Source organism: Boleophthalmus pectinirostris, unplaced genomic scaffold, assembly GCF_026225935.1.
Source record: "Boleophthalmus pectinirostris isolate CB_2022bp ecotype Guang Dong unplaced genomic scaffold, ASM2622593v1 HiC_scaffold_14, whole genome shotgun sequence".
NCBI lineage: Eukaryota > Metazoa > Chordata > Actinopteri > Gobiiformes > Gobiidae > Boleophthalmus > Boleophthalmus pectinirostris.
Genome location: NW_026571047.1, coordinates 24,875,075 through 24,883,788, shown reverse-complemented (window position 1 = coordinate 24,883,788; position 8,714 = coordinate 24,875,075). Strand labels below are relative to the sequence as shown.

Here is an 8,714-nt window from a genome sequence, read left to right as displayed (position 1 = left end):
AAGCTCTGAATTTACCGCTCAATCTACGTTCCTACTCTCACCTTTGGTCATGAGCTCTGGGTAGTGACCGAAAGGACGAGATCGTGGATACAAGTGGTCAAAATGAGTTTCCTCCGCAGGGTGGCTGGGCGCTCCCTTAGAGATAGGGTGAGGAGCTCAGTCACACAGGAGAAGCTCGGAGTAGAGCCGCTGCTCCTCCAGGTTGAGAGGAGCAGTTGAGATGTTCCAGGCATGTCCCACTAGGAGGAGGCCCCGGGGAAGACCCAGGACACGCTGGAGGAACTATGTCTCTCAGCTGGCCTGGGAACATCTCTGGGTCCCCGTGGAGCAGCTGGAGGAAGTGTCTGGGGTGAAGGAAATCTGGGAGTCCCTGCTTAGACTGCTGTCCCCGCAACCCGGTTCCAGATAAGCGGAAGAAAATGGATGGATGGACCTCATTTCCTAGTGAGCCAGAGTGTTGGAGATGTTTTTAAATATTCCATCCAGTCCTTGTATTTGCAGAGGTCACTGGTGCTAGACTCGTGCATGTCAGTGGTCATAGTTATCCTGCCACTAAAAACAGTCTTACCCACTCCACAAAACACCCGAAACGAATCTGTTATTACACCAGACTGTCGATGTGAATGTCTGTGTTGATAGAATAATTTTAGAAGTTAAACCAATCTTGCATTTGAAGGATTTATGTCTGAGCAGCAGCAGCGTGTTGTACTTCCTGATAGAAAGTTTGGCAGCGGTGGACTGATATCACCTGGCACTGATCTTACCGGCAAGGTAAAATTCCGTTGCTGCTGAGAAAATAGTTCATTCATACGATGCAAGGTTAGTTTAAAAGTGGTAAAAGGATTAAAAGTGGTAAAAAGGAAAGACAATAAATACATTTTACAACCAACTGTGTGCAATGTCTTTTTGTAATTTGTGCAAATATGTTTAAAGTGAAGTGTGCTATCAAAAGTCCAGTGTTTTAAAGTGTTTTAGGACCTGTTCACACGAGAATGTTTTTTGGGTCAAAACCAGACGCGTAGCACCGGGGCCGACGGAACTTTGAGGGCCCATTGCAATCTAGGACTGGCCCGTCTCCCCAAACTGCATACAGATCACCATCAAAATACACCAAGCTTAAAAAAACTGCACATTATTCTTAAGTGCACTAACTGATTGCTATTTATGTGCTTTATGCTTTTTATGCATTATTAAATATTATTATCATTGAGTGTGTATACATGCACATCAGTATCCCGGTTACTATTGGAATAGACCAGCTACAGTAAGTAACCCGGTTTCTAATAACTGGGACACTGAAACCGGGGTACTGTGTATACATGCACCATGAAGAAACCGGGATCTCAAAAAACCCGATCATAACCAGGATACCGATGTGCATGTATACACACTCATTGTTAACAGCGCCACATACAGGTGTGGCACATGTATTACATGGTTTTCACTCAGTGCTCCGTTGTCATCTGGACATGAATATTTACTGATCCGACGTGTGTGTGGATGCATTTTTTTTTCAACCCACAAAAAAATAAAAATAAAAAATCCAGGAGTGTTGTCGTGTGTTGTGTAGACGTAGCCTTAATGAAGAGTGAAGGTGCTGAGTGTCTCATGTGTAACAAACCAACCTGTTTGTTACACACATCCACATAAACCACAGGTGTCAAACATAAGGCCCGGGGGCCAGATCCGGCCCTCTAAGACCTTTAATCTGGCCCTCAGCTGACTTTCTACTAAAATATTGTAATTATATTTTCTATTAAAACATTATTAATTTTCTGTGGTGTTTATCACAGCAGCTTCTCCAGCATCTCTGTACATGGCCCCTCCCACCAGAGCAGCACAAATGAAGACTTGTCTCTTTCCAAATGCTCTTAAAGGACGATCGTTTTGACTGTTGACCGTGACACCCTCATCAACAAAATGTCCAACATGAGAAAAGTGGAGCTGAGTGCAGGATTTTACAACAAAAATTGACTTATTCCTGTTTACATACAAATTCATGTTAAAATATTGTGTTGAAATTGTTTTTTTCTTAAGGAGAGGATGACCGGGGCCATGATTTTGGGGAACAACCTCCTTCCCCCAGTTAGAGCATTGAAGATGGGTTGAGGCTGGGTCTTCCAGCATGACAATGACCCGAAGCACACAGCCAGGATAACCAAGGAGTACACAACTGCGTCTACCTTTTAATCTGAAGGTCTGTGGTTCAAGTCCCTGTTCAAGCGATTCTATATTACCAAGAACAAGACTTCAAAAGCAAAAGAGCCTGGGTAGCTCAGTCGGTAGAGCATCAGACTTTTAATCTGAGGGTCCAGGGTTCAAGTCCCTGTTCAGGCGATTCTATATTTATTACAAGTGAACAAGAACAGTTGGAAATATTCACTGGATGTAGGTAATAACAAACCATGGAGCTAGGAATGAAGTCTTCTAGCATGACAATATACTTCTCAATTGCTTTGTAAATCATCACGAACATTGATAAAAGCCAAACTTTTCTGATACATGAACAGACTACTGCTACTTTTCAAAGAAAGCCGGGTCACCATGATTCACAACCAAAGATTTCAATGGCCGGGAATCGAACCCGGGTCAACTGCTTGGAAGTCAGCTATGCTAGCCACTATACCACCATTACAAGTTGAACAGCTTGTCACACAGTCGCATCACGTTCCATTCACGCTGACACCACAGTCTCCTCAAAGGGCCTCAAAGGCTGCTATGCTATCCACTATACCACCATCACAAGGTGGAGGTGACATCACACAGTGACATCACAGTGTCCTCTCATAGTGGTATCGCAAGTCAGTGAAATGATATGGTGACTCCCTACAGACAAAAGCATATCAAAATCACAGATAGCTAGCAGTAGTAAGACAGAGAATGACTGAGTGCATATAAGCCACTACTGTTGATCCCAAAAGCTAGGAATTCCCATACCGGGAGTTGAACCCGGGCCGCCTGGGTGAGAACCAGGAATCCTAACCGCTAGACCATATGGGAAATTCTGGCTTTGACCTATTGGTCTCTTTACTAACCAAGTACAGAGACGATGCGTACTATGTTGAGGGGAACTGTGGCGCTCATCTCTGTTTCGACTGTCCCAAGCAAATAATTAGAGAACACCGTTTAGGTTTTGTCACTAGTTGCTTTCATATGCTTAGCAGCAAATCCTATGAAAAAGTCAACAAGCAAAGCATATAGCCAGTATCACGGTAACCTCCCAGAAACCACGTAAAATGACCTCACACAGTAACCTCACACGGTAATGTCACATCGAGCTCTCTTGTGGCCGAGTGGTCTAAGGCGCTAGATTAAGGCTCCAGTCTCTTCGGGGACATGGGTTCAAATCCCACCACTGCCAGCTTGCTCTCTGATGCCGAACTAAACCAAGGTAGGCTTTGCAGCATTCTGCCCTGATGTAGGCTTTTCAGCAGCCGCCCTGGATAAGCTCCCTTGAGACGCTGTCTCAGACATTGGAATTGACTCTCCCTGTTGACCTGTGTTAGAATACACTGTCTATACATAATAGAAAGCTTTTCGTTGTTGGCAGGATTCGAACCTGCAGCTGCAAATAAGTATTTAAACACCTGTCTATCAGCTAGAATTCTGACCCTCAAAGACCTGTTAGTCTGCCTTTAAAAAGTCCATCTCCACTCCATTTGTTATCCTAAACCAGATGCTCCTGCTTGAGGTCGATAGCTGCAAAAAGACACCTGTCCACCCCATACAATCAGTAAGACTCCAACTACTAACATGGCCAAGACCAAAGAGCTGTCCAAAGACACCAGAGACAAAATTGTACACCTCCACAAGGCTGGAAAGGGCTACGGGGAAATTGCCAAGCAGCTTGGTGAAAAAAGGTCCACTGTTGGAGCAATCATTAGAAAATGGAAGAAGCTAAACATGACTGCCAATCTCCCTCGGACTGGGGCTCCATGCAAGATCTCACCTCGTGGGGTCTCAGTGATCCTAAGGAAGGTGAGGAATCAACCCAGAACTACACGGGAGGAGCTGGTCAATGACCTGAAAAGAGCTGGGACCACCGTTTCCAAGGTTACTGTTGGTAATACACCAAGACGTCATGGTTTGAAAACATGCATGGCACGGAAGGTTCCCCTGCTTAAACCAGCACACGTCAAGGCCCGTCTTAAGTTTGCCAATGACCATTTGGATGATCCAGAGGAGTCATGTGGTCAGATGAGACCAAAATAGAACTTTTTGGTCATAATTCCACTAACCGTGTTTGGAGGAAGAAGAATGACGAGTACCATCCCAAGAACACCATCCCTACTGTGAAGCACGGCGGTGGTAGCATCATGTTTTGGGGGTGTTTTGGGACAGGGCGACTGCACTGTATTAAAGTTTCAGGTTGCTCATAATATTATAATATTTTGTAAAAGAAAGAATTCATCAATTAAAAAAGATTTCTATAATAGATTTGTGTTTCTCTGCACAAATATTTAAACTTATTGTTATTTTTGGGGTTTATATGTCATGAGTTTTCTGATCCGGCCCCTTTGAGATCAAAGTAGGTTGGATACGGCCCCCGGACTAAAAATGAGTTTGACACCCCTGACATAAACCCAGTGTATTGGTCTATGGAACTCAAAACAACTATATATAACAACACAAATAACACAAACCCCCACTACCACCACAAACATAATTTTGGTCAGTACCTGCTCCTCCACAGAGAAAGCAGCTCTCAGTTTGACACATGTAATTTTTGAGCAAGTTTTACCAGTTTTGCAGTTTGTTTTGGTCCGTCAAGGGCAGGGGTTTGAAAAAGTGAGCAGAGTTTCTCTAAAAGAACAATAAACTGAGAAATCTTTTTAATTAAAAGAGTTTCTCAGCAGGTCGACAGGTAAATATGCAGAGTTTGTGTGTTAAAAATGTGTGAATGAAACAAAACACAACTCCAGGTCTGTTTGTGATGAGGAGACAACATTATAAGATAGGAGAAGGTTTTTTAAAATCACAAATTTTGAATGCAATTTCATTTTCAACACAAAATAAGAACCGTCCATTTGATATTGTAGGAGAGCTTTCTAAAACTACTCTGAAAAGATCTATACTTTGTCATTTTTCACTACTTCAAAAAGAATATTTGGATTTGTGACTAGTTTCAGTATCGATAACGACCTGAGTGTTATTTTTGACCAGATTTCTGTATTTTTCTGTAGCAAAATATCAACTAAAATTTATGAGAAAGCGTGTTATTAAATAAATCATAAATCCTATTTTTCGCCTCTCTGTGTCTCCTCCTCTCCTCCTCTGGCCCTCTCTCTGTCTTTTTTCTCTTCTTTCTATCTGTCCTCCCTCTCTCTTTCCGCCTCTCCTGTCCTCTTTCTCTGTCTCTTTCTCTCTCTCCTCCTCCTCTCCCCCTCCATCTCTCTCTGTCTTTTTTCTCCTCTTTCTCTCTCTATCTAACTCCCTTCTCTTTCTCCCTCTCCTCTTTGTCACTCTTTCTACCTCTTCCCTCTCTTTCCTCCTCTCCTCTCTCCTGTCCCCTCTTTCTCTCTCTTGCTCTCTCTCATCTTCTGGACCTCTCTCTGCCCCTCTTGCTATCTTTTTTCTCCTCTCTCTCTCTCTCTCTCTCCTCCCTCTGTCTTTCCTCCTCTCCTCTCTCCTTTCCCCTCTCTCTATCTCTTTCTCTCTCTCATCCTCCTCTACCCCATTTCTCTTTTTTCTCCATTCTCTCTCTCTCTCTTTAACTCCCTTCTCTTTCTCTTTCTCCTTCATCTCTCACTCTTTCTACCTCTTCCCTCTCTTCCCTGCCACCCCCTCTCTTTCTCTCTTCCCCTTCCTCTCTTTTTCTTTCCCTTTCACTCTATCTCTCTATTCTGTCTCTCTCTTCTCCCCTCTCTTTCCTCCTCTCCTCTCTCGTCTCTCTATATCTTTTTTCTCCTCTTTCCCTCTCTATCTCTCTAACTCTCCTCTCTTTCTCCCTCATCTCTTTGTCACTCTTTCTCCCCCTTCCTTCTCTCTCTCCCTTCTCCCCCTCTCTATCTCTTCCTCTCTCTATCTCTAACCCTCCTCTCTTTTTCCGTCATCTCTTTGTCACTCTTTCTCCCCCTTCCTTCTCTCTCTCCCTTCTCCCCCTCTCTATCTCTTCCTCTCTCTATCTCTAACCCTCCTCTCTTTCTCCCTCATCTCTTTGTCACTCTTTCTCCCCCTTTCCTTCTCTCTCTCCCTTCTCCCCCTCTCTATCTCTTCCTCTCTCTATCTCTAACCCTCCTCTCTTTCTCCCTCATCTCTTTGTCACTCTTTCTCCCCCTTTCCTTCTCTCTCTCCCTTCTCCCCCTCTCTATCTCTTCCTCTCTACTCTCTTCTCCCCTCTCTTTCTACCCCCCATCCTCCCTCCTTCTAATTCTCTCCCTCTCTCTCTTCTCCTTCCTCTTGCTTTCTCTCCATTTTGCTCTATCTCTCTATCTCCCTCTCTTTTCTCTTCAACCCCGACACCCCTCCCTCCCTCCCTCTCTCCTCCTCCTCTCTGGTGGTGTTGTTAGGGAGACTCCGCTCACATGTTGGTAAAAACATCGTGCACAGATGATGGACAGAGCTGATCCGTAAAAAATCCAGTTTGTTCAGTAATTATCTCGACAAGGGCATCTGCAGGGCGCCTTGGCACTGGAGCAGAGCCAGCGCCGCCACTTGGGCACGGCTTATAAACACGGCTACCGGGGTTCAGGCTCCCAACACCAACAAACAAACTGAGCTTTAATGTTGTGCGAGCGGCCGAGACCAAGAAGAAGTAAACAGGAAAATTAATTTGAGAAGGACGTATATCAGTGTAATATTCATGTCAGTGTGTGTCAGAGGGTCGTATATTTCTGTGGAGCTCAACAGTCTCATAGATTTTTCAAGACATTTAAATATTAATAGTTTAATTTTGTTTATGGTCTTGGTCTCGTCTCAAACTCGACTACGTTTTGATTCATTCTTGTCTCGGTCTTGAAGGCGTTTGGACTCCGTCTTGTCTCGGACTTGGTCATGTCTCGGACTCTACCGCGTTTGGAGTCGGTCTTGTCTCAGTCTTGAAAGCGCTTGGACTCGGTCTTGAAGGTGTTTGGACTCTGTCTTGTCTAGGTCATGAAGGTGCTTGGATTAGGTTTTGTCTCGTCCTTGAAGGTGTTTGGACTCGGTCTTGTGTCAGACTTGGTCATGTCTCGTATTCAACCACGTTTGGAGTCGGTCTCGTCTCAGTCTTGAAGGCGCTTGGACTAGGTCTTGTCTTGGTCTTGAAGGTGCTTGGACTCGGTCTTGTCTCGGTCTTGAAGGTGCTTGGACTAGGTCTTGTCTCGGTCTTGAAGGTGCTTGGACTTGGCTCTTGTCTCGGGTCTTGAAGGCGCTTGGACTCAGTCTTGTCTCGGTCTTGAAGGCGCTTGGACTCAGTCTTGTCTCGGTCTTGAAGGCGCTTGGACTCGGTCTTGTCTCGGTCTTGAAGGCGCTTGGACTCGGTCTTGTCTCAGTCTTGAAGGTGCTTGGACTCGGTCTTGTCTCGGTCTTGAAGATGCTTGGAACTCGGTCTTGTCTCGGTCTCGAAAGCGCCTGGACTCGATTGTCTCGGTCTTGAAGGCGTTTGGACTCGCTCTTGTCTTGGTCTTGCAGGTGCTTGAACTCGGTCTTGTCTCTGTCTTGAAGGTGCTTGGACTTGGTATTGTCTCAGCCTTGAAGGGGCTTGAACTCAGTCTTGTCTCTGTCTTGAAGGTGCTTGGACCCAGTCTTACCTCAGCCTTGAAGGCGCTTGGACTCGGTTTTCTCTTGGTCTTGAAGGCACTTGGACTTGGACTTGGCTCGGTCTTGAAGGCACTTGGACTCAGTCTTGTCTCGGTCTTGAAGGCACTTGGACTCGGTCTTGTCTCGGTCTTGAAGGCACTTGGACTCGGTCTTGTCTCGGTCTTGAAGGCACTTGGACTCGGTCTTGTCTCGAAGTTGACGTCTGACATTTTACGAGTGCGATCATATTTCATTAGAGCCGCTGCTGTCGGCAATAAACCTCTTACTGTGACATGTGGTTGAAGTCTGTCTAATAAAAGTGCACAAATGCATCTGTATTTGTCACGACGTGCGTTTGGTAAATGTGCAGAGGCTAAATCCACTGCAAAACCAGTAAGAAAATGTAACTCCAGTAAGGAATTTGACAAATTTTTTTTTAAAAAATACTACCCACTTTCTTCACTTCACAGTTTTCTGTAAAATGCCAGTGGAAGTTTTCTTAAAGAAGGGTCCTCAAACTGTGGGTCAGGGTCCAAAAAAGAGACGCAGATTATTTATGTGCAGTACAGTTTGCTTGGCTTATTTTAGGTCTAAATGAACATTAATAATATAATAATAAAAACATTGATATATATGTACCAAAAATAACTGTAAAATACAAATAAATGTAGAAAATGACAAAGACGGTCTTGATTTTAGTCTCAAGGGGCCGTGGTCTTGTCTTGTCTCAACATTTAAAAGTCTTGGTCTTGTCTCAGTCTCGACCTTCAGAGGTCTCGGTCTTGTCCTGGTCTTGGGATGGTCTTGGTCTTGATTAGTGTGGTGTTGACTACAACACTAGTTTAAAAGCACAGTAACTTTCTGGTATATATGTCATGATGTAGTAAGATGTATTTTCATATTTTAAGTAGAAAAAGTCTTGTTCAACTGGCAGATAATTTTACTTGTCAAGTGAAATTTACTCAAATCATGATAAAACTTTTTAAATTCAAGTC

The 8,714-nt window shown here is 44.2% G+C and overlaps 2 non-coding genes across 2 annotated transcripts; one reads left to right on the top strand and one right to left on the bottom strand.

The window, feature by feature from the left end:
* Window positions 1–2,264: 2,264 nt before the first annotated feature.
* On the top strand, window positions 2,265–2,337 carry trnak-uuu (transfer RNA lysine (anticodon UUU)). Its single transcript has one exon. It is a non-coding gene; the product is annotated as a tRNA-Lys (tRNA).
* Window positions 2,338–2,928: 591 nt separating this feature from the next.
* Window positions 2,929–3,000, bottom strand: trnae-cuc (transfer RNA glutamic acid (anticodon CUC)). Its single transcript has one exon. It is a non-coding gene; the product is annotated as a tRNA-Glu (tRNA).
* Window positions 3,001–8,714: the final 5,714 nt, after the last annotated feature.